General features: G+C 41.0%; 2 long non-coding RNA genes across 3 annotated transcripts in view; both read right to left on the bottom strand.

Annotated features, from left to right (window-relative positions):
- LOC135306395 (uncharacterized) overlaps positions 1 to 26,492 on the bottom strand; it is an 82,378-nt gene that overhangs the window by 34,428 nt on the left and 21,458 nt on the right. The window lies entirely within an intron of this gene.
- LOC135305853 (uncharacterized) lies at positions 21,472 to 26,091 on the bottom strand. Of its 2 annotated transcripts, none has more exons than XR_010366835.1 (3): positions 26,034 to 26,091; positions 22,869 to 22,920; positions 21,472 to 21,610 (listed from the first exon to the last, which is right to left on the bottom strand). It is a non-coding gene; the product is annotated as an uncharacterized LOC135305853 (long non-coding RNA). The 2 variants fall into 2 exon arrangements; XR_010366834.1 differs by lacking the exon at positions 26,034 to 26,091 and adding an exon at positions 25,208 to 25,352.

Genomic DNA, 26,492 nt, shown 5'->3' with positions numbered 1-26,492 from the left:
ATTTTGTGTGTTTACGTAAAGGCAACTACTGTAGTCCCCAGTTAAAATTGAAGAGAATGGGGCAAGGATCTGTCAAATTATGTCTGTGGAAGGGTATATTTTTAAAAAAACCTAAGCCAGACATTCAGACCATCACCGAAGCAGGCTTCCATATCAAAGTACCTATGGAATTTGAGGGGAAACTACACCCTGTGTATTTACATGGATTTGTCTTATTAATAAATACTAATGGACCCCAAGTGCACAAAAAAATACTCAACTAGAAAAATCATGCAGGTCTTCTATTACATCTTCCACTGGAGTAGCAACTGAATCAATAGGTTTCTCTCTGAAAATTACAATGTGGTCATTAGAGCCAAGTGTGATAACTCTTGTAAATGGTGGTGGCTGTCCCTGTAGTGCAGTACTGAAGGGGAAGAAAAGCATATGGACACAAGCCAAGTTCAAATGAAACTAGCTAAACCCATGTCCTCTAGCTTGTTGGCTTCTGTAATCTGTAAATGGGAGAGAAAGCTTCTGAACTTTATTCGAGATATTTTTAAGGTTTTAAGTTTGCAGACCCATAAAAAACCTGTGTCCATCCCCCTGCTGTTTCCCACTCTGTGCAGTCTCTTTTGCCTGCCAGCAGATGCAGTTTAGCAGTCAGCTAAATTAAAGAACTAATACAGAGAAGAATTAAACAAGAAAAACAACACCTGTAATTAAAAAGGCTGTAAGTTACCAACCGGTGCTGTATAATTAAAAATGTCAATAATTGTAATTGTTCTCTAGTTATTCATTCATGGCTTGTTCCTTTTAGCTTTATTATAAAAGCTACCTGTTGATAATCATGGCACAGTCAAAAGCCTTTCTACACCATTAGATGGAGGGGATTTAAAGCTGTTTATAATTTCTTATAAATACTACAAACCATGTCAGAACGTGGTTCCATTTATTGGACTCAACCTTTAAGCAATCTGTCCATAATTGCACTAGAAAATGTTCAGAGCAATTTGCCAAGCACCTATGTGGACAGTAAGTATCCTGAATAACATATGATTGTTGTACCCTGAGCACCAATAATAAGCAGAGCACTGAATGTTCCTGCTTTTAAAGCAAAATGTAATTGTTTCTGGAATACTTGCGTTTGAAAAATCATCTGAGTGTTTTCACTGATTATAAATTATTATTATGTTTTGACTTTGGAATAATGCAATTATATAACACAACTAGGAGGAAGAAGTGGGTTAAAGGGAACTGTAATTACACTCAAAATTGAAAAAAAAAAAATCTCATCATATGTTTTCCATCAGCCCAATTAATTTAGCTGCAGTTGTACAAATTCTGCCTTCTAAGATGGCATTGAGGCTTAGGATGGTTAAGAGCTGATTGCAGTTGTGCTTAAGGTTTTGCACAATATGGAAGTGCTGCTTAACCCATCCAAATTCTCACAGTTTTCAGCAGGTTCTAGCTTTCATTTCCTCTTTTTCTCCTCTACAAATAAAACTTCAGTTACAGTACCTGTGCAGATGATTGAGACTGGCCATTGTGATACACATGATTCGGTCAGTCCAAGTCAAAATCTACCATCCCTTGTTGTGTGTCTTCTCCAGCAACTCTAGATGATGATGGCTAAAAGAGAATTCTTAATTGCCCTCTTTAAAGCCTTCCTACCTTTTATTTAAACTTTAATTAGGCATATTTTGGTATTGGCTACTTCTAGAACCTGCAGATATTTATTCTGAAAGATCTTAAAGAGATGCCCTTCTGTGTGCATCCTAACAACTGACATGCTTTCTTCTAAGTTCTGCCCTTCTCTTTGTATTTTTGTTTGCTACAACACTATTTTCTTTGTTCTCTACAAATATATCATTCCCCAAACTGCTGCTGCAAAGTTTTTTCTGTCCAATCCATCAGCTGAGTATGTTCTATTCCACTCTGCATCCTGATTCCATCTTCCCTAGGCTGTAATTCCTGTGTGGCTTTCAGAGATCCTCTCTGCACCCATCCAGTGATTAAAGTCCAGTTCCCAGTCCAGAATAATCATTAGCCCACATATTAGAGTTCTAAGCAAGTATATTTATACCTTCTGCCATCAACAGGCTTTGGGAGGAATCCCTCATAAGCTTCTGCTGGTTTACCTCATTATTTGCCTTCAGGTGTTTCTTTCAAGCCAGTGACTCTCTGTGTGTGGGAAATGGCAAGATCCATTTTCACCTGGGGGCAAGCTACACATTCACCTCTGCAGGAGGCATGAGCACAGGCAGTTCCCATGGTTCAGCTAATGTGCTGGAAATCTCCCCTCCAGCTTTTCTCACAGTAACTTGCTCATAAGTCACACCACCAAGCTTCATCTGTCAACCTCACACTAGCTTTGAGCGAGGCTGATTTCTCTTGTTCTCCCTCAGTTCACACTGCAACAGAATATTTAAACTGAAAGGAGCTTTCTGTGCAGGTAATTGTCTTGCCATGATGTTTCTCTTCAATTTTTATCATAAACTTTTTCCCCAAATAAAACCTTAAAGGGAAAGGTAAAAAGTAAGCCCAAATGCTTTCAATTGCTGAAGCAAAGAATCTGCAGTGAAGCTCCTGCCTAACAAAGTGGAAAATAAGAAAGCATGTTTTATTCCATCATTTATTAAAATTAAGGGAATGAGGGCCTCATTTGCTTAAAAATTGTCTATTAGTATTCACCTGATGGCAAGCAGCCTTAATCTCACACCATTAAAGAAAACAGAAGATCATTAAATAGTAATTCTTTTTAATAGTGACAGGAGCTTGGGTTTGAGCAGCACTGCTCTAAGTTCCCATGTAAATTGTTCATGATGATCACCAATAAGATAATTTTTTGTACCTCTCCCAGGAGCTTTCATTCCATATGTAATCATTTACAAATGCCAGACAGGGAAAGAGCCTTGCATCAAGGGAGAAAACTTTCACTGTCAGACTTCTGATGTTACAAAACAGGAAAGAAGCCATTGGATACAAAGCAGGGAAAGTAATTCCTGAACAAGGGAGGAGTGTTCTGAGAGACACGAGAGCTTTGGGGGTCAGTGAGGGTTCTTAGCTTTTGGCCAGTACTGCTGTGGGTTTGAGACAACAGGAGGCACATGTTGAATTTTTCTGTTTGACCTGTCATACCAGACATACCAAGCCAGCATCCTGCTGATGATCTCTCTCTGGCCATTGCTATGCTTTCCCTGCCTCCAAAGGATTTAGCCATTAATGCCACCTTGTTGCTGTGTGGGTTTGTTGTCAGCACTACCTGACTATTTACATATTAAAGCCCTACTGCAGTGGACAGGGTGCTCTTATATTATTTTAAATAATTTAAATTTAATTTAAATTATTAGTATAGCTGAAATTCCCATTCTACTCTGAATGTTATAAAGTGTCCTTTGCTCTCATTCCAGTCCTCAGCAGTTCCTCTGCTTTGCATGGCACAAATCCCTACCTTCATGTAGCTTGTGGCTCTTCTGAAAACAGCTCAGGCCTTCCTTATTTAACACCATTCTGTTCTCTCCCACACCATTTCCTGTGCTAGGGATGTCTCGGCCAGGCATTGTTTGTTTTGGGTATGTGTGTGGGAAGATTGCTTAGTGCTGCTCCTTAGACACGCCTAATTCAATTACAGACAGATTTTCTAGGCCTCTTGACATTGCTATATATAGCTCTTTAGTAATAATATTATCAATTATTTAAATTTTAATTTGTGCTTGCAATAATTACATGATCCTTTACTGCAAGGGGAAAGAGATCTCGCTTTCCACAATTATATGACCATGGTTTGTCCTCCGAGGCCTAGGTTTTATATAGCATCAAATGGAATCATTGCTAATACTCATCAACTAGCCACTATCCTATGGGAATGCTCCTGTGGGTCCCTGCTGTCTCAGGACATAGCTTCTCTGAGAAGTTATTTAAGGTTTCTCTCCCTGGACTGGCTGTCAGTAGATGGGAACAGACACACTCCTAAACTCTGTGGAGGCAGTTCTGTTCTCCTGCAGCACAGCAAAGCTGCCGGGTGTTTATTCCCTAACAGAGCTGCTGTCTGACTCCTTACACACACCCCATCTTCCTGCCCACACTGCTTGAAGGGCTGGCCAGCGAAGGTCCTGGGGGATTATGTGCTTTCTTGCTTCACAGATCCTCAGAAAGATATTTCCAGGAAACCAAGATCTCATGTCAGCACACCGAAAGCAGGAGCTGAATTCTGGTTGTGCTTGCCAGATGAGACAGCTGGCTGAGAAAGGTTTGTGAGAAGACTGGAAGAAGGTTAGCATGACATCCTCTTAATGGCCTTGTTAGCTCTTCTGTACTTCACTCGCTGTTGCAAATAGGTTTTTACAGTTAGGATTTGCATCAGCATTCATACTTCTGCTGTGTTATTACTACTACAGTTGCTTTGGGTGACAAAATCTTCCTCTGTGTTTAGCACTTGCTATTACAAGAGGTAGATTAGTCTCCTGTCGTGTGCAGCAGCAAATACTGTGGCCTAGTGCAATGTATACATTTTCACTAAATGTGCTGTTAGTGTTCCTGTACTGCATAAACCCTGGGTTTGTTATAGCTTACATGCTGGGGGAATTCCTTTCTGTGACTCTGTCAAGCCAGTGGGTTTTTGTTTGGTTAGGGTTTTTTGGGATGAAGTGAAGGTTTTGATTCTTTTCTTTCTGCCACCAAGTTTTTAACTAACTCCAAGGGTTTAGACGTTCACTGTTTTTTCTTTTGTTTGCTGCTTGGCTGTTGGAAAATGGGTATCTGCCCACAGAGAAAGAAGCACAGAAAATTAATGTTGCATCACATTTTCTGTGTACAGAGCATGGTAAATAAAATGTTACCCACTGAAGGTTAAAACCTGCTGGAAAAAAGGGTTCTCCCCTCAGATCAGAGAAGCAGTGCAATTCATTCTGCCCTGGCTGCCCTCCTGCCTACAATGTGCTATTTCACTGAAAAAAGCACCTGTCAGTACTTAACAGAGAACAGCTTTTTGCTGTAACTGAACTAAGGCAAAAAAATTAAAATCATTTCAATTACAGCTACTCTGTTGGTTTGGGGAAAAAATATGAACAGTGGATTTATGGGATGAGCAGTAAAGGAGCTATATCTCTTCCATTCTATTCCTTGTCATTCCTACTCCCTGGACTTCATAGCCATAATGGTAGTCTTGATGGTAACTCTTTTCTGGAAGACAAAACCAAATTCTTCTTGTTACAAAAGCGTATGTAATTTTATAGCTAATTAAAAACAGGAAAATAGAAAACCAAGCACAAACATAGATGCAGGGAAAGCAGTAGGATTATCTTCTTTCACAGTGCTCCATAGAAAGGAATTAAATGTATCCAGGATATATATGAGGGTTTTCTGGTCTCTTTAGCAAAAAAAAAAAGAAAAAAGGTGGGATTTTGCAGGGGATCTTTTTGCACATGCTAACCAACATTTGTACTTTTAATTTCACTGGACAAATCTGCTACTTTGGTTTGGTCAGATGCAAAATTTTGAAAGGTCTGGCTAGAAAAAAAAATTAGTTTGGGCAAAAATCTAAACTTTTTGTAGAAGAGCATGCTTTTCTGTACAATAAAATGAAAAAAGGTAATCAAAGTCTTGCCTTTCCTCCAAAAGTGGTTCCAACAGATGATGTTGAACAAATCCTTTCTCAGCTGCCTGGAGCCAGTGATGATCATAATCACAAAGGGAGTAAGAACATGAAAGAATAATCACAGCATCATAAAATTGCTTTTGGAGAGATTTTTGCTGAATTCTTACTAATTTGAATGGGAACCACAACCTTGGTTTGTGATAAAAATGTAACCAGAGCATAACTCTCATTGCTAACCCCTTTCTTCTGAGCAAGCAGTGGATGTTGTTGTTCCCCCTTACAAGTCCTTTCTTGTAATGTTTAAGCAAAATGTCAAGTTGAATCTGCCAGTTTGGGGTCAGGGACTCCACAAAACTCAGATGTAAACACTAAATGCAAACTAGAGTTGCTGCACTCTGGCTTAGCCTCTCTGCACTAAGGCATGTTGTTTTATAATTCTATAGGGTTCATTCCACCATGCAATAAAAGCATGAATTTTACAAGCATGGTATTAGATCTTTCATGTGGTCACGTTTTGCATTATTTCTGCAGAAATACATGATATGCTGTGATCTGCAAAGCGTTGGACACGTCCATTAAATATTGCATGAACACCAACACCAAGGGGAACATAAAATATTGAACCTGAGCAAATGGATAGCTCAGTGTAGGGGAATGCAGAGATTTTCACCTGTAGGCCACCAGATAAAAAAAAAAAAAACAACAGTTCAGATTAGTGCCAACACCACACCAGATATAACTTGGCAGTTGTCCATTGGCTGAAATTATTTATATTCTCCAGCATCTGCTGGAAAAAGGGTTATATCACACAAGCCATGGTTGTTTGTGGCACCCATGAGACAGATCATTGTTTCCATAGAACAGCTAAGGTTTAAAAAGACCTGGATACTGTGAACTTTCCAGGCATGTCTAGGACAGGGTCAGGGTCTTAAGGCTTGAAAATTGCACAGGGGCTTTTATTCTCTCTGCAGAAAAAAGCAGTTTTCCTTCTCCAGGGGGAGACACAGTGATGTGCAGTCACATCACTGCCTCATACTCTAGAGGATGTGCCAGCCCAGCTTCCCTCCAAACCCTTTTCTCTGCTGGCCACCTGATCTTTTCCCAGGACAGCACAAACCACCTGGGGCTGTCTGCTCAGGCCTCCCATGGGGAAGCATTTCTGGACCAATCTCACTTTTGCTGCTTCTCTGCTTTTCCCCCACCCCCTTGCTTTAGGTTTTGTAGCTGCTCCTGCCTGCAAGGCAGCGATCACTGATGTGTTTGTTAAGCTCAGGAGACATAAAGCAGATGTTCCTAGGGCCTTGACTGGGGACCCATGAAGAGACTATTTCCCTAATAGCAGCTCCCAGTCGGACTCATTGCTATTTCTTCCTCATTTTCCTGGTCTACAAATTCCTTACTCATCTCTTCAGCACAAAAGCACTGTTCTTTTCTGACAGATACCATCTTTACTGACTTCCTAATAGAATCTATTTGATTCTTTTGTATGAATAGATCCTTATCTATCTCTGCATTTGTCTTCAAGAACATGCCTGGTCTATTGTGGCTCTTCTGTGGATGCCATTTTGTAACAAACAAAGCTCTCTTTTCTCCAAATCTCAACTACAGTAACAAGTGGAGCTGTCCTGTATCTTTGTTGTGGCTTCATAAACACTGTCCTCTAGGCTGAAATGCAAAGGTTGAATTCTGGGATCTAACAGAATAAACTGCTGTGATCTATGACACCCACGTATTTTGGAAAGTACAACAGTCTGTGCTAATTGGTCTCCTACCTGATAATGGGGAAACTGAAGCTGCAAGTACAGTTGCTTCTCTGAAGATCTTAGTGGAGGAGAAGTACATAGGATTTGATGTCCCTAATAGGAGTGGTTTCTAAAAATCCCTGAGAAGTCAATGTGAGGGTTCTTGATCATTTGGAAGCAAGATTGGAAACAAAATTGTGTGGTTATATGAGTAGGAAAAAACTTCTTCCTTCTAGCTCCTGCTGTCTCTTGGTGACTGACAGGGAAAAGCAATGTGCAAACTGGAAGACGAGGAGCTCAGAGACAGCTCCTAGCTGTCCCCGAGGTCTGGGATAAGTGGGAACTGATACCCTGCATCTCTTAGCACAGCACTGCCTCTGCTGTAGGCTTTCAGAGCTCTGCTTTGAGCAGTGCCCCATGGCTTGGAGAGGGCCAGCAGAGAAGATCCCACCCTGTGAAGGCATCAAAGCACAGCCTGCCCCAGCTGGACTGCCCGTGCTGCTCACATGGGTCACACAAGGAGGGGAGGGGAGCTGCAGGGCATTCACTTTGCTGCCCTAAAAATGAATCCCCATTTTCCAGGAGCTGTGGGCACCCATCCCACCTGCCTGCTCTGCGTGCTCTGAGCAGCCAGCCTGTTTGGGACACAGCTGCAGGGCAGTGCTTGCTGCGGAGCCGCTGCTCCTCACCCTAAGAGTGCAGCATAAACCTCTGCCTTCTGTGCCCATCCCTTGGCATGGGAGGAGCTGAAACCCCCTCACTTTGTTCTTCTGACTGAAGGGAGGGGTTGGTGGTGTCACAGATGTTGGTGAAAACACAGGTGAAAATGCCCTTAAACAGCTGGATAAGAGCACTGCACTAAATATTCGTGCACTTTTTTTGTGTGAATCCACACCTTACAAACCTAGGGGAAGTAACTGCGTGTGGAAAAGCCATGAAGGAAAGGAAAAGCCCATCAGAGATAGGTGATGAGTGGATTTGGCCAGCCCAGCAGACTGGGTTTTGTAGGAAACTAAAACTCAGCATCAAAACAGCTGGCTTATTTACTCTGCCATGCTCATAAGCAAGGGAGGCTATTCCAAGGCATGCCTGCAAAACTGCTTTTTCAGAAACTGCAAAACTGCTACACCTGTGTTTTGTGTCTATTTTGTGGCTAAAAGTCGCATTTGTTTAATGACTTGGGAGAGAGCTGGGAGAGATAATGGCAAACCCACACTTGATTTCTCTCTTTCAAGTGAGCCTGGGCAGGCAGAACTGGACACCTCTGCTGTTTATTGTAGCCCAGATCTGCAGTGGCACAAAGCACTTTGGCATCTAGCACAGCCACTGCTTGCCTGAATTTACAAGCAATGAAATCTGTAAGAGCACTACAAGGAATTCTGAGTGGATCCCATCCCTCTGCTGTAAAGTCATTATGCAGCACAAAATGAGGCAGGCTCAGCTAACAGCTGATGTCTCCAGCACACATGAGCCCCACACATGGCAGAGGCTGGAGGATATCCCCCTGTTATATTCTAGATTGTGGGAGTACAACCACAACAACAACAAGGTAATAAAATGTACAACTCAGGACAGGCTGGCTTGCAAATGCATCTTTTCAGTGCAGTACAGAAACCCCTACTGAAAATTAATTTGCCCCTCCTGCAACACACTCTCCTTAAGGTGTGATGTCCAACATCATGGATTTCTCTGCAAGATCAGGAGTAGAAATTACAAGCTCTAGGCAGTAACTCAAATTGATTATCACATTCTTGCCTCTTCACACCAGCATCTTGGTTTTGATACCAGTGTTGCACAGCTGCTGAGAGACAGCAAATGCTCTGGCATCAGATTTCAGTGGAGGAGGCATTGGGCCATATTCTAAGTGGGCATTTCAATTGCCCTTGTTTTAATTAAATGAACTCACCTGTGCTAAAATGAGCTGGTCAGAGAGCATCCTGGGAAAAGCAATGCCTGCCTCCCCTTTGCAGGACTAAAACCACCAGTACTGGGGCTTCAGCCTCCCCTTTGCTTCATGTAGCACATTCATCCTGAGAGGAAAAGCTCATCCTTGTGGAAAAGTTCTTTTCAGGACAGAGGACAAACCACCAAATCCATCTTCCCAGAAGACATGGAGCTGCTTCAGTGCTATGGAAGGTATGAAAGCTAGGATGTGTGTAGTTGTGCTGTTTCTTAGTCTCCTCTTGAAACAGATCACTTTTAATATGGAAAGCAGTGTGCAAACTCTCCTTTTTAAAGGAATTTATTTATTTTAAGTGTCTAAAGGAAAGTTTGTCTCCCCTTCTTCCACTACAACTCAATTGCATCTGAAAGCAGAGATAGTCCCTGTTGGATTCCTGTGTCTTAAAAATGTTTTGAAGTTTGCTGGTTTTTTGGTAGGAAAGGAATTGTCTGGATTCTGTTTTCAGTCATGTTTTCTTTATTTATTTACTTGTACTCTGGGAGTGTTGACGTTCACTTGAGGCTACAGGAGTCTGAGAATATTCATTGTGTGTCTTTTTGAATACTAGATGCATTTTTTCAAATGAAAATCACATGAAAAATGTTTTAATATTTTATATAGGGAAAATCTCCAAACTTCATTCATCCTGAAACCTAATATTTCTTTTTCTTATTTTGTGGTGTTTATTTCAAATGAAATTGATAAAATTTTGAAGAAGTTAAAATCAGAAATTTAGTAGGTTTCATTTTGAAAATATATATTTTTGTTCACTACTTTTGTCAATGATGTTGAATATCTTTCTTTCATCAAGGAAATGTTCAGAAGAGCTGTTTTATTAGGCCTTATTTTTAAAGCTTTTAAAAGTTTATTTAATGTTTCATAGTATGCAGAGCTATAGATCGTTAAATCCTTTGGACAGAGACTGATTTCATTTTGTTATCTGGATCAGGTTGATTTTGATTAAAATGGGGAGTAGACTGGAAAAATGCTTTTATGAGCTTTCTTTGTGTGGTCACAACCACCTGGAAGGAAGAGCCTCATCAAAAAGATGTTCTTTAGCAGTGCTTTAACCTCTTCTTAAAATATTTCTTTACCAGTTAACAGTCATGAAATCAATAGTTTTGTCTATGTATAAAAGAAAGGTTGTGAAAGTTGGTTTAGAGTGTGGGGGGTTTTTTTATGACTAAATATCCCCCAGGAGAAAAAAAGAAAAAAAGAATGATAGAATTATATAAGCATCCAGGTCTGAATTATTCTGTCAATTGTACATATGGAGATGCTGGTGTTTTATACAAAAGCTTTAACAAATAGTTACACTGTTTTGACTATCAACAAGTATTGAGGTGAATATTCTGTTCTCCTCCAAAATTTGTAGCTTTACACTAGGAAAAAACATTCAAAGGGAGTGCCTGTTGTACTGCTTTTATTTCAGAAGCATTACTTTTGTGGTATCGTTGCTCTGTAATAGTGAGCCTACATGTTAAAAGTGTGGAAGATTTAATGATACATAAAAGCTGAGGTGGAATGATAACGGCAGAGAGATTGATTGAGCCATGGTTGTTGCTTCTTTGGATTTTTGGGTTTACTAGATTTTTTGTTTTGAACAATGGATGGCAGGCAAATAATAAAAGAGAGTGACACAATGTCCAAACTGTTTCCCTGGGCTGGCCAGATAAGCTGGAAATGTGATCTGTGGGATTTTTAATTGACTTTTCATGAACAGAAAAACCAATTAGAAAAGGGAGCAGCGAATTTTTAAATAATGACTCTTAGGACTTCAAAGAGTTACCACACTTTTCAACTTGAAGGAAAGTAACATAAAAATAAAAGTAGAAAAGTTGGGAATTTAATGCTTGTTCTGGTTTAATGATGTTTTGTAGTTCCTGGACTCTTTTAATTGTTATATCGTGCTTGGCATTTTGTGTTGGGCTGAGCTATGAACGTTGATAGTGGTTTAACCCCCCTGGGATGTCAACTACTGGCATGTGTCATGTTATCTTGGGACTCCCACTCAGTGAGTAAATAGGAGAACATCTCTTTCTTGGAAGCACAGCCTGGGAGGATCTGTGTGAATCAAGTTCTGCTTTAAAATACTCCAATGAGTACATCTCGTTCAGCATGATCTGTTTTCTAACCTAGCTGGGCAGTTAGGTTTGTGGAAGAAAATAGGATGAATGCATATGTTCTTAAGCTTCAAATGTGAATAAAGGATGTCATGAATTGTTTCTTCTTATATTCAAAATGTAACAGGAAAATATTTTTATTTTTAACCTCTTTTGATGTTGTTAATTTGAAGTAGCACAGGTATTTTTACACAAAAGAGCTGGTTTTCCTCTCTTTTTTTTAACTTCCAAAACTTGTCAGAAGCCACCCCATTCCTTTTTACCTTTCCACTTCTAAATTCATTTAGTGTCCGTAAAAATTGTCAGATAAATAGTGACACACATCAGAGCAGAATTTGGGCAGCACATAAGCTTTCTGCATCTTGCCTGAGGGTTTGGGGGGGTTTTGCCACTCTATTTCTGGCAGCAGTAGGGGAATTATTCACAATGAATCATTAGTCTGACAAATTTTGCCTTTTTCCTGTTAGTCCAGAAATTGCCCAAGTAATTTGAAGCTCTTGGAAGCTAATGCAAGTTCTTTTTTAAGCTATCCACTGAATGAGATATGGGAATAGCACTTTGAAGATTGTACTTGATAGTCAAGATCTGAGACTTATAGTTTAAATACTGTAGATCTAATAGTTTAGACTTGAAATTATCTAAAAGTTACACAGTGACTTGGATATGTTAAAATTCATGGTTTGGGTACATAAAATTCATAAATGTCTGAAGCACAGCTTGAGAAACTAAGTCACAGTATTCTTCTTTACTATCTCACTCTGAATTACTTCAAAAATAAAATCTGGTTTAGTCCTAAATGTGAACTGTAATGTTTCAAGGAGCTTTCATGTGGCTTTTTCACCTTTTGCTTTGTTCAGTTAACTTTGCTCAGAAAAGGGCCATTCTGTTTGTTTTCCATGAGTGCCCTTGGTGACAATCACAAATCCCTGAGCTGCCCAAGCCCCTGCATGTTGAAAGCAACAACAGGAATTTTTGTCAAGGGGGATTCAGGGAGCTCTTCAGGCCTCTCCTGCACAGCTCAGTTTGTGCTCTTAGGCACAGAACACAGCCCCACAATTCCCTCTGCACCTGTTGCTCCCTCCCTTAGGTGAGCCAATCCCAAATGGAATGATTGCCATGGAGATGTGCATTGGCATGACTTCAGGCCAGCCTTTATTTTGATGGGACAGCATGGGTGCCTCTAGCACCTATTTTTGAGAGAAGATTTGACAAGTGCTAATCTGAATGCAACTGGTTTCACCTTTATATTGCACTTTATCGTTTCAAATCTCCTGAAGTTCTTATATCTTTGTCTTTTAAGTGCTGTGTGAATAGCTAATTAAATTAATAATCTACCTAATATAAAAACCAGGTTTTCCTTAAAAGTGAAAAGCTGTTTCCTAGTTCTTCTTTCATTACAGGAGAGGAGAGTAATAAATTTAGAGATGTATAATTAGAAGGACTTTAACTTGCTTGGCTGAAGGCAAACCCTAGTGTTAAAGTTATTTCAAGGCCTGTAAAGACATTTCCTGAGCATTGCCTTGCAAAATGGAGTCGTGTCATGTTCTGCTAGGCAGCCAAACCTAAAATGCTTGGTGGGGGGCATGGCTGCTGGACCCCTTCCAACAGCCAGAGCAGAGAACTGGAAACCACAAATTAACCTGATGCTTACAAGTCATGGCTAAAGCAGGACACATCCAGTATAATTTTTTCCACCATTCTTCTCTGAATCTCTGTCTAAATTCTATTCCTACCCGTAGCAATATTTCTTTACTTTTATTTGTTTGTATTGTACATTTGCAAGGGCACACACATTAAAAAAAAAACCTCTTTTCTTCCTTTTTTTCGCTCTCTTTCTGTGGTGTCATTATATCAGAGGGAGTGATCTTGGACTAATCAAAACATATAAATAATCCAAAGAGGGGAAAGAAGTTAAAAATTAGTACAGAAATTAACTCTTCAGCAATGTTATGTGAATGGAAGAGGATTTTCAGGTACTTTGACAGTGTCTAGCTAAATCCTTAAGCTGTCTGGAGATGTTAGGGAGTGTTTAAGGATCCTTTTCTTAGTTATATGCTTCAATTCAACTTGAGAAATCCGTTTTGCACATTTAATAAGAGCTGTCAAACTATTGTCAAATTATACTGAGGCAGCAGTTGGGGATAGCAACAGGTGGGCTGAGATCAGCAAGGACTATTTCTGCTCTCCCCTCCCCATTGCTGCCACAGGAGACACTCGGGTTGAAGCCTGAGAGGCTCTGCAGGTTGTGGAACAGGGACCCAGTCAGCCCTGGCCAGCGTGGCCACTGGGGAGAGGCAGCACAGGAGCTCAGCGATTGCTAAAGTTTTTAACAGCCAGCCTAGGAATGATGTGGTTTTGACAGCCACTTCTACTGAATCAACTAAGCTAACACAGACCTGAATTACCAGTTTTATTTTTAAATTATATAATTGTTTTCTTTTCAAATCCATTAACATGAGTGCAACTATGCCTTGAGCGAGAGAGGGAAATTGGTACACTAGAAAGAGACTAGTACAGTGTAATGTGTGTAATCTGAGACAACAAAACACAATGTTTAAGGAAGTCAATGAACAGGTAAATAAACCTTTTCATTTGCTGGATGCATTGGAAGTCTGACTCCTGAAGATCTTTGCACTGCCCAAATTGAGGTGATGCTCTCTAAATGACTGATGGCTCCTGTTAAAACATGGCTTGGTTAAATGATTATGTTGGAGGGCATGAGTGTGCCCTTGCTGCACACAGAAATGAATTGCTACAAAGTGCTGCCTAATCCAGCCAAACACTAAGGCATGGGGACAGATGACATGTTTGAAGTGAAGTGCTGGTCCAGAAGACTGAGTCAGCTTGCTTGAGATGTGTCTGCAGAGACACACTCCTATGGTCTTTTGAATTCAAAACCCCCAGAAAGTTATACTTCACTTCCTCTGATTTCCTTTTCCTTGGCATTTCACTGTTGTTTCTTTTCACTTTTGCTATTATTCTGACCTGCCAACTGCAGATTTTCTGAACCTTGAACAATAGCTGTGACTTTGCCGTGAGAACTCAGAAACTCATTAACAGAAGGACTTGGCTTTGAGCAAATGTCACATCACATTAGTGTAATTCTCAGGCACCAGCTAGCTCTCAGCTTGGCCCATTCATTTGGGCAGAGTTCAGAATGCCTCCTTGCTGTATCATAGAGATATTCTGATGATGCTGATTACTTTTGTCTCCATCTGTTTTGATTGATAACTCAGGCAATTATTAGCATTCTGAACACAGCAGGAGCTTTTCTCAGCTCTTGTCAGTGTAAGAGGACAGTGACAAGGAGGAAGGGAATTTCTAAGCAGTATCCTGTGGAAAATAACCTCCAGGGTCAGAAAGGATTAATGAGAGAAGTGCTGCTATAATTAATGCTGTGCATGTGTGCAGTACACACATCTTGCACTCTGCTCTTCTTGGGGTGCAGCCTTGGGATCTTACAATAGCCAAGATGAAGATAGCTGAGGCTTACTAGCAGCCCTCCACAGTGTTACTTGCATCTGCCTTTGCAGGTGAAAGGAAGGGTAACACTGGGCTTAGGAACCAGCAGCCATGTATGAGATAGCCCAGGAAGAGCCATTTCAATGGCAAACTGATAATTCATCATTTACCACAAGGACTGCAGAAACAGCACAGAATATTAGTTTGTACTGCTCTGTAGCATTACCCTCAGAGCTCATCAGAAGGATTTATCTCAAAATGCTACAACAGCAAAGGGGGATGAAGCTGATTTTAGGCATCCCCAGTGCACTAGCAGGTACATTGGTCCAACAGTGCTTGACATACTTCAAAGCCTGCATCTGCCTAAAAAGCCTCTTCCTCCTCCCCACAATTTACATGGGAGGCTGTATCCATTTCCAGTGCCAACACTCTGGCAAATATCTATTCCATCAGAGTGTTAAAAGAGCATTAAAGTCATTGTGGCAGAAAACTGAAAAGCAAAGAAACTTTATTGTGGGTGATGTATGACTCCAGGAGTCTGAATTTCAAAGCATGCTAATGATTTTCCAGAATCTAGATGCTTCTTTTGGGCTGGGAGCACAACCAAAAGTGTCCCTGAGTTCCTAGTGCAGGGGAATAACTGAGAAAAATTAAAAAGCTGCTTGACTACATAAATAGGTAGACAGAAAATGTAGCTCTTGTTCCTGGATGACAAGTAGTAGATTAAGTAGTGAGTGTGTGTTCTTGGCTGTAGTTGGTGTGCACAGTGAGCAAATATGAAGTGAAAGCAGTAGGGTGAACTTTTCTGGGGATTTCAGCAATTACAGAATATTGAGATTATTCCTAAAAGAGAGCTTAGTTTTTTCCCCTGACTGGAGGAAGATCTGCTGCTTTTTATGAAGATGATGGCCGTGGTTGTGCCATTGGGTGGGCATGGTCATCTGGGAATGAAAGCAGTTCATTTTACCTGCTTACTGACTGGCACAGAGACAAGGTCTGTGTCCTCAGGGAGCAGAAACTCCTCTGTGGTGTACGGCAAGCTGTGGAGAAGGGGGAAGAACAGTCATCAAGGAAAAGGAGATGTGGCCTGTGGAGATGTGGCCACGGAGCTTGCTCTCAGCTCAGCAGCTCCAGAGTGAGCTGAACAGAGCTCAGTGTGTGTAACTCACACAGCTCCTCACGCTCTGCCTCCACACTTCTCAGTGTCTTCCTGGCAGAACTGGCCTTGAGGGACGCACCAGGGCTCAGCCTGGAGCACAGGCTCTGCCTCTCATTTGCCATGAGATGTAAATCACCGAGGCTGGAGTTTGTGTTCATTGCTAATTCAAATCCTGGCAGCTCTGGGAACGCCAGATCTCATTTGAACCTCTAAAGCTCACTGACAAGGGTACTGCTAAAATCCATAGCTGGTTTCATGGAGTGCAAAAGGATTTAAATCTGCAAACAATCTGGGCTGCACAGGGGCTGATTTGAGATCTCTTGGCCAAATGCAGTACACTATTGTTTTCTATAACGTTTTGGGGGTTTTTTTTCTTTTTTTCATATATAACTTTGCTCATATCTGGCTAGTGATAATGATAAAAAGACATAACAGTGTAATTTCCTTTTAAAATACAGGACTTGCACTAGAAGGGCAAGCCCAAATGAGGGTGATGCCTGAGGTATTGATGGATCTCTACTGTTACTAACTGGATTATGTCGGCTGGGCTGTCAGCCTAAAGTTAATGGAAGGGTAATGAGGACCTAACCATAAACAAGCTTCCTTGAGGAGAGGGAGTGAGAATGTTTGACACTGGACTGACTTTTAGGGGTCTCAGGTGACAATTTGAATGAGTCATTGATGTGCTGTTCCACTAGGGAAATTCACTCAGTCCACTATCAATTTCCCCTGACACAACCCTCATAAGGGTTTCTGCTGTTGGTTATTTGTTACCAGGCAAAAAGAATTTGATTTTCATACTCCTTAAGTGAAACAAAGTTGGAGAAATTAGTAAGACAAACAAGGTCATCTCCAGTGCAAGGTTTTGTAAGATAGATTCCATTTCATGCACACACAAAAAAGGTAATAGCTGGTTTTCTTATTTCTTTGCAGCTTTACTTTCCCTCAAAGTAATGTGTGGGTTTATTATTTTTTTAAGCCAATATAAAAGACAGACAATAGATGAAGCAAGAAAAATGTACAGTTCTTTTCAGAGGGGGCATTAATCTCATGATACAGGATTGGAGCTCCTAGCTCCACAGCTCAGTACTGAAATGTATTTTGGGGGCCATTAACACCATTGCTAAAGAGCTGTTTCTGAGGCTTTTCCAAACTGAAATTCTTATGTGCCAGAGCAGCATTCTTTATCATTTTACTGTGTGATAGCTAATGGTAAATCTACATGAAAAGCAGTTTTTGGGATGGCTGCCCAGCTCTGTAAAATGTACCCATCTCAACTGAAAATCATCATGTGGCAGCTCTCTTGAGGAACATGGTAGTTTGCAGTGAAGTATGAAGCACCCAAGTATTAATTTCAGATTAGTCTGAGTTACATTTTCCTGAAACAGGAACCTGGAAGAAAGTAGGTTCTCATCTGAGTGGTGCTGTGCTCACAGGTGGGGAGGCTGGCTCCAAACCTTGTGTAAGACTTTCCAGGCACCTTTCACATAAGAAAATAACTTTCTCAAAAAGTACTGAAAGAAATAAATGTGTCCCAAAGAAACCTTAACACAAAAATATTAGGCTCATTATTGTGAGATATTGAGGTGAACCACTTCTTCAGGTGAATTGAGGGATGTTAAAGCTGTGCATCTACTCTGGAGAGATTGAGAAAACTATCTATATTAAGAATATGCTTGTAAAACCACAAAAAGTGCTCCTGAAATATCTTTGAAGTGCAGCATGGTAAAAATTTAGAAGGAAACAGCTGTCTTCTGCAATGTTTTTGGATGAGGAGTAAAACAGGATAATGTTTCCTCCCAGAATATCCAGAATTTTTTTAAGCAAAAGCTTCCTTTAAGGTTGACTTTCACACTTGATGCTTTTTTTATGACAACGTCAGGTTTGTGAACCACTGCATAAGATCAATGTAGATGAAGACATACAGATGAGATTTCTGTGAGAGCCTGTGTTCATTTTAACTTCTAATTTCGCTTCTATCTGCTCTGTTTGTCAAACAGGGTTTAAATAAAAATTCAGGACATCAAATAACAGATGGCAAACAGTAGGATAGTAAAAGTAAAAAGCCCAGTTCCATTTCAGTTCATATTTCCTTGGAGAATCTTTAATTTTAATGTTCAGTAAGACATTGCTGGCCTATCCCTTGTACAAATCCATGAAATGCAATCAGAGCAAGGCTTCTCTTGGCATCTCTGGTTGTTCTCTGACTGTGCAGGGACACCTGCTTGTATTGGATCAATCTCAGCCAAAAAAACAATCTTTGCTACACTTATGCTGGCAGAAGACCAATAATATCCAGGAACAATGGCTCATAAAGTAGGAGAAGGATTTTTTTCTCTGTATCCTGTTATGTCTTTTCCATACCTTGCAAAACATGGATGTATCTGAGGTAGTGAACAGTGGCATTTAAGTGGCAGTGCTCTCAAGAGAAATGCAAAGTGATGCATTTGGTACCTCAGTTTCTCAGGCTGTCTTTTCACTTGCCACTACAAGGAAACAGTCTTCAGTCTTCCAAATAAACAAATTACTTTAATCTGAAAAGTGCCAAATAGTATTAGGCTTTTCTTTGGAATTAATCTAGGCAAAAGGAAGGCTGGCCCTCTAGGCAAGGGAGTTTTGTATCTGTAAACTACTGCTGCTCATTCTGTGTGGAGCACTACAAAATTAGTATACTGCTGATAGCTTTATATTTTCATCTGCCTACTCAGCAGTTACATTCCAGTAGCTTCCCCAAATTGGATATTAATGATTCACACTCTGCAATTTGTGTATCCATGAAGTGGAATTGCATAATCCAAAAAAACTAAAGACCATACCTAGGCTCTAACAAGATCTTCCTCTTGATTTACTGGCTGATCTTCCATTCAGCCTGATTTTATGGCAGTTAATGGATTAGCAAGTTCCATTGCACTATCAGCTTAAAGGAGGGGCCCACTAATAGCCCTGTGTGCAGCAGTGGCAGAGGAACTTTTGTCCTGAGGCTCCAGAAAGCATTAACCCTTTTTTTTTGAGCACCCCGTGATGATGAGCAGGAGGTGTGGCGTGCTGGAGACAGAGCTGTGACACAAGGGTGAGGGCAGAGATGGTGTTGACAAACCTCTAGTGGTTAATTCTGCATGGGGCACTGCAGGAGCAACAGCATCCACTCTCCTAGGGCCTCTGGGAAATGTAACTTTTTTTTTTTTTACTTTTTTTTTTTTTAAACTTTTTTTTTAACGAGCTTCTAAGCGCAGCAGCTTGTTTTCCCTCTTGGTTCAACTGAGCTCAGTTTTGTGCTTCTGGGTGTCTTCACTTCCAGGGTATCCACTGCTAACAAAAAAGCCAACCTCCCAGCACTGAGAATCAGCCCTTGCCCAGGAGGGCAGTGTTAAAATTGAGAAGGATAATTATGCACTGCTTTGTTCCCTTGCCTTATTCCACATGCCATGAGAAATTGTGCAAGGAAATGAAGCAGCAGCCATGAACTGCTGTTATTACCATTACTTATACAGTCATGAAAAGAAAGAGCCCTTGCAGAGAGCTCTGCCATTGATTTGTGATCCTTGGTCACCCCTGGGCCTGGGATTGTGCCTTTGTTCCTTACCTGCAGTCCCCTGTTCCTCTTCCTTAGCTCAGCACTCTGATAAATTAGACAAAAATTATCTCTGTTCTTGCACAGCTTGTGCTGAATCCTTAGTGGGCAGGAGGATCTAGATCATTGCTGGAACAAGATACAGGCTGATAATAACCCCTGCTATTAGTCCATTTAAAATGGGTCAAAAAGATGACCTAATTGTGATAATTGCCTTCTGGCATTGCTTGTGCAACAAACATTTTGGCTGCATGTGTAGGTCTGTGCCCAGCAGTAGGCAATCCTGTCTCTAATATCTGAGCTCAAAGATTAAACTTCCATTCCACAGAGCTGCCATCTGCTGCAGCTTGAGTCCAGCCACTGAAGAACCTTGATCACTGATCTTACACACAGCACTGGTGTTGTCTCTGCTTTTTCATGCCACCTTACTGGGGTGATGTCCTCTGAGTAGAGCAGACTGAATAAACCAAAATAAACTAAAACAACCTAGTAGGTGAACATAGGCGTTAACTAGCTCATTTAGCCGCTACCTTGAGGCAGGATAAAGTAAAAAGTGAAACAGTTTTCAAAAGATATATTTGTCCGCTGAATGGCTAAGTACAAGTTCTGCATAATGGCACTGACAGAGTGTTTCAGGCTTGGTGCTGTCACCTGCAGCCACTGTGTGTGTGACACTGCTCTGTTTATGCTGCCAGTGAACTGAGTGAGGCCATCGTTGCCCTGATCTCCTGTGGTCCCAGCATGTGTGATAAGAAGGTAGGATGGCACTATTTGAACTGAGCCAAAAGGAGCCCAGGCTACATTTGCAGTCCCTTGTGCCTGTTTTTGTTTGCTGTACTTTGGTGGGAGAGAGACATGCTGGTGTGTAACCTGTCACAGGAATTCTGGACTGCTCCCATGACCAACAGAGCTGAAATGCAGCTTTTTAGCAGACTGTCATAAATTACATATTGGCATTTTAATTAATTTCATTTACTGCTTGGAGATAGTTAAACTTGAAATGCCTGTGGGCATGAAGGCTGCCTTCTATCAGCCCTACAGTCCAGCACCAGGAACTCTCTGGCTGCCCTCTGGGGCTAGCTCAGGACTTGCAGAAGTGATGTGCAGAGCCCAGGTCTGGGAGGAGGTGACTGGACTAGGATGTTTGAAATGGGTTAGTGATGAGGACCACCTAGTGCTCTGGACTGAGTGTTTTGAGCGGCAAGTATGTGGCATAGTAATCTTTGAGAGCCAGATGGAGTGGATTTAATGTCAGGAGACATTTTCCAGGGATCAAAGCAGCTTATAGAAATAATTTATTTTTACCTTTAAATTAAGAGAAATATGCTAAATGTTAAAATGGCCCTTAATTCATGAGCTTCATATCCCTGGGGTATGATTAGCACCAGATAACTGGGTCTCCCTGCTGTGCCTTGTTGCTTAGTTACGCTACACAAGTACACTGTGCTTTCATTTTCTGTCTTATGTGAGCAGAAGCAGCATGATATAAAAGTTCAAAAAACCTGAAAGACTCTGAGAGTACTCTCAGCTGTATTCCAAATCACTTGGGCTTCAGCAACACCACATGCCCCGTGAATGGAAAGAAGCTTATGCTGATGGTGGGTGTAAATCAGTAGAGACCCCATTAGCTGCAGCTGCTGGATTAGAGCACTGCAAACAGAATCAGAATCATGCCCAAAAGACTCATCCTTCGTGGAAGTAATTTGTTTTCATTAAGAGAGATTAGCATCACAGTGGTATGATAAACTTAAAAGGCCTTGGAAGTGCTATTGTTGTTCTTAAGTAAATACTGATTAGTAAAAAAAAAAAATTAGCAGATTGCATATTAATCTCCTGAACCAGAATTGCCATGAAGAGCTAGATACTTGAGAAGTGCACAGTGTCTTCCTTTTTACTGGCTTTATTAATGAGGATTTGGTTATTTGGTTGTATTGTAAAAAATCAGAGCTGGATTATGCTGGGTCTCATAAGAGCCATTGGTCTAGTGCAGCTGGGAAATCTGGGGAAAGCTAAATGCAGAAAAATGTGAGGACCTGCAATGGAGAGAAGGACATCAGTGGGTTGCAGAATAAGGCTTCTGTTCACTTTGAGATTTTCTGCTGACTGCATGGAGAACATGTCTTTCACAACTCTTTTTTACTTCAACATACTTATTTTCCTATTTTGTTTGTACTGTTAATGGATTCTTAAATACAGGCACATAAAGGTCTCATAGGAATTAAGAGAAAACACAGTTTTGCTTAAAAAAACTATCCAGCAATCCAAATGGTTTTACAAAAGTTCTGAAACACCTCACTCTAAATACATGGCTGAGTGATAACAGCAGTTTCCTTGGGGGACTGCTAATATTTCTTTGCCCACAGTGACTACAAAGTCTGTTAACACCAGCTGCTATTGATCCTTCTATTTCATGACTGGGTCTTCAACTACACAAAGATTAGAGAATAGGGAGGTTAGTAAATATGGTAGTTAATTCCCTCAGACTGGAATGGGTCAAAGATCTTTAGATTCTTCTGTATTATTTTAGTTAGCTGTTAAATTTTACTTTTTTGGGGGGGTTGTTGTTGTTGGTTTTTGGTTGTTTTGGGGTTTTTTTTGTTTGTCTGTTTTTTTTTTTTAAAGAGGACTATGAAAAATATGCCTCAAACAGTAGTTCAGCAGCAGTTTTAAATGGTGATTTAATAAGTGTATGTTAAAAATTAATTTTCCGCTTTCAGTGGGGGAGGTGAGGGACATGCTAATGTAGTAAGGCAAAGAACTGGCAAAAGAGGGGATTCTCATGAGTTGGCAGTTCTGTTCTAGGTTTTGGAGGGTGAACAAAAGATGCTGTTTTCTGGCAGAGAGCAGCTCTCTTGATTGCCTCATTCATTCTTAAGGATTATGTCAATCAGCCATTGTTTTTTCCAGGGTTGGGAATACCCAATACTACTGTTGTTACATGGACTCAGTGGGAACGTTCTCTTGCCAAGGCCAGAGTAAGCAAAGAGTGAGGAAATGTTGATGTGACCAATTACTATAATTTTCCTTCAACTGACTTTTGACAGATGATGGCTCCAAAGTGGTAAAACCAAAGCAGCAGCTTTGCCAACTTTCACTGCTTTCATTTTCAGTATTTTTATGTGATTGATAGATATCCTCCTCCCCCAGATATGTTCTGCTTATTCTAATACACATTTTACTCTGTGATCCCTGCTTTTAATATCCTTCTATTTAGACAAGCAGCCAGCCTTTCTGTAGCAGCAGAAAGCTGTATAATTTACTGAGAAAACAGTTCCTTTCCCGGATACTTACTAATATGAAAGAAGTTTTTATCCTGGGGAGCCAGTGGTTGTTCTTCTGCTACCTGTGATAGATAAGATATTGCATATTTAACTAGAAATGAATAAAGACAAGAGACCTAATTTTCACTTGTAATATCTCCAAGGCACTCATCAACAGTTGAGAGCTTTTGCCTGGTTTTCAGCTCACAAGCCAATACAGTTGCAGATATGTGGGAATGCAGTGGGCTGACTTGGTCCACGTGGATTTTACATATTCATCCCATTAGTAAGGGACAAAGGAATCTTCCCTTTTATATTTGGGTGGAGGATTTTTTTTTCCTATTTGATGTGAACACATGCAGTCAGTAAGATAGTAACCAACCCTGTAAAATCCTTAAGTGAAAGAAGAGAAGGAAAATGCATGACAGAACAGATTTTTAATTCTTTTGCCCTGAAATCTATATATTTCTTTCTCACTACTTTAATATGTTTCAACACAGTGACTTCCTACTTAATGTGGTAGAAAGTATGGATGCTGGAGCATTTGATGTATCATTAGAAAACATAACAAATAGCTTTGAATTAAAAAACTCAACTAGGTGTTAAAGACAACTCTTTTTGAGCTAGTTGCACTGGAGAGTGGTCTCTGTGCCCTGCTGCCTGCAGAGAGCTTGGGGGTGTACTCAGACCACATCCAGTGACTGCAGGCTGTGCAGGCAGGGCAGAGGCACCTCCCTTCTGCTGCTGTTCTCTCTCTGGGTCAGGTGAGCTCCAGGGGTGAAGGGCACTTGCTTGCTTCACCTCACAGGAGCTCACTGCTGTGTGCTCCATAACTTTATTACCCTACATTACCATAACTGTAATTTTTACCCAAGAGAGATGGCAAGGCATAATTTTGAAGCTATATATCCCCTAGGATAATACATATGCTGTCCAGCAAATACTTGGTTTACCTTCCTGAGGAAAAGTCCTTCCATGGGAAAACCTGCCCTGCTTGCACAGTGTGAGAATGCTTACTGCAGAAGGGATAACTTCTGCCTCATATTTTTTCTGAGTTCAACATCACTGCAGTTTGAGATAGGTTTAAATCAATGTGGATGATAGTTAAGTATTCTGGTTTAAAAATGAAAAATTGATTTTCACCAGGAGGATATTTCAATAAGGTCAATAGGGGCATGGCGATTGAGTAAATCAGCTTTTGTTCACAGTTTACCAAATCTCTGTCACAATAACTTAAGCATGTAAACATTTGTAAAACTAGTTTCCCTTGAGGGAAAAGTGGTTATCAGGGCCTTTTCCTAGAGACAGAGGAGCTTGGCTCTACTGCTTATATCAATAAGCATTGATTGACTTCAAAGGAGCTCTGTGGATTTACATATCCAGAAGTCCTGCTCAGGAGATTTGACACCTCTAACCTGTTTTGCTTGCTACCTCTGATACAATGTGGTTCAGATGGTGCAATTTGGTGACCTCTCTGCCCTGGACAGGTGTTTTAAAGGCTTTTTTAAATTCTCATTATCTTCTGATTCTGTTAGTAATAAATTCATGTTACAACTTTAGGTTGAGACTGTTTTGCCCTTGCAGTGGTTTCTCTCCCTCCCTATCTCAACTCAGGAACCCTTTGTTGTGTTTGGGTTTTTTTGGTTTTTTTTTTCTCTCCTCTGCCCAGCTGTGGCAGGGGAGGGTGAACAAATAGCCTTTGTGGGCACCTGGCATTGGGCCAGTGTCAAACCACGACAGATGGCTAATCCTGAAATTCAGCCTTGAATAATGTGCATGGCTTTTCTGCCTGTAAGCTTGTGATTGTAGTTTCTCAACTTTCTGACCCACCTGAAAGTGCCACAAGCCTGATGTGATCTGCTGAGGTGGGCAGCTGTGAAGAGCTGTGTCAGACTCCCAGGGTCCCACACAACTTGAAGGGTTCCCATAAAGAGCAGCCTCTTACTGGGTCTGGACAGCAGGGTCATGCATCTGGAAGAACCTGACTGGGAAGATGGCTGCCTTCTCAGCCCTGTTTTCTTCTGAGGGGTGGGATCTGTTGGGATGTGTCCATTTCCCATGCCAAACACTCAGCACAGTCAGTGAGAGATTCCCTGAGCTCATCCTGCTGTTGGTCACAGGATGCTGAGAGCTATTTCTATCCTTGTTGCTGTCCTGCTGCTTGAGACCATGAGTGTATGCACTTTGTACACAGGCAATACTGGGTCTAAGGTCTGGTAACTGCTGCAGCAAGGAACAGGTAGTTCTATTTCCCCTGGGCATTTGCACAGATCTGACAGCCATGGGATAAGCAAGGTATATATTCATCCAACCAAGCAGTGGGAATAAGGGGAAACATCCCAGATTTTCATGAAGCAGACTAAACCCTACCTTTTCTGGCTTAGCTGTCACAAAAAGTCTCTAGGTTTGCTCTCTTTTCCTAGAAACTGTCTGTTGTCACAGTCAAAGTGAATTTCAGGTTTCATGAACTTCCTTTCACCTGATTAGACATAAGCTGTTCTAGGAAGCTGTTTTTTCTTTTATCCAGGAAGGTTTAAAAATGCAAGGATCAGTAATAGAAAGTTGTAGGTATCATCTTCAGAGAATATTGTGTTTCTGAGTGGAGCTGATTGATATGGAAATGCTGTGCAGTGTAATATTCATACTATCTCTGTACACATTTTACAAGTGGAGAGCACAGTGATTTTTATTTTCTTCCTGTACAAGTTTTGACAGGAGAAAACTCTAAATGCAACTTCTCTAAAACTTCAGCAATTGTAGCATGGGGAATGCAAATTATGGGAGAAAGGTTGTACCCTGTTAGCTTCTTTTGCCTGGCTGGGGTCTGCCAACAGTAGGAGTAGAAATAACCTGTTGTAGCAGGAAAGCAGAGTAGGAATTGACTCTGAAGGAAGAGATTAGCAGAAATCCCAGCCAGAGACTATTTGAACTGATTGACTGTGCAGTTGAAACCTGAATTGACACCACTAGATGAGGAAGTTGGAGCTGTCTCCAAGAGCCAACCTGTGTTTTAAACCTACAGTGCAGTTCTGCAAAGCTGTCTTTGTTGGTCTCCTGATAATGTCTTCCTTACTTAACATATTGTGAAAAAGTTTAACCTTCCCTATCCAAACAGACATACACTTAACAATTGAAAGAGCCTCCGAAGTTCCTAGATCAGATCAGTTTTTTGGTGGCAACTTGAGACTTTAAGCACCTGCTCAGGGAAGTGGATCGTCAGCTGTCCCAGCCATCAGTGCACTGGGGCTGTGGGGTGGAGCTGTTTGCACCTCCTCGTCACTGACACATCCTCCCCACCTCGAGGAACAGTCATACGAGGCAACCTCTTTGTGACACAGGTGCTCATTTAATTTCAGCAGTTGCTCACATGCAGTGAAGCCAAGTGTGGCTCCTGGGGAGTTCTGTTGACTCCGGGAGATTTACCGTGGCGTAAATCAGAGGCCAAGTGACAGAGGAAGCCCATATGTTCTCCCGGAGTGCTGATTACGGGGGAAAGGAGCTGGATCAGAAGAAAATGATTGCACCCAGATTGTTTTCAGTGTTTTAATGACTAGCTTAAGGCAGCAAATAAAAACAGAATCAGAGGTGATTTATATTTTTGCTGAAATCTAAACAGGTCTGGCCCTAGGCATTTGCATTTGTTCCTGTCTAACAC

Source organism: Passer domesticus, chromosome 8, assembly GCF_036417665.1.
Source record: "Passer domesticus isolate bPasDom1 chromosome 8, bPasDom1.hap1, whole genome shotgun sequence".
NCBI lineage: Eukaryota > Metazoa > Chordata > Aves > Passeriformes > Passeridae > Passer > Passer domesticus.
The sequence above is the reverse complement of the archived record's forward strand: the minus strand, read 5'-3'. Positions and strand labels throughout refer to the sequence as shown.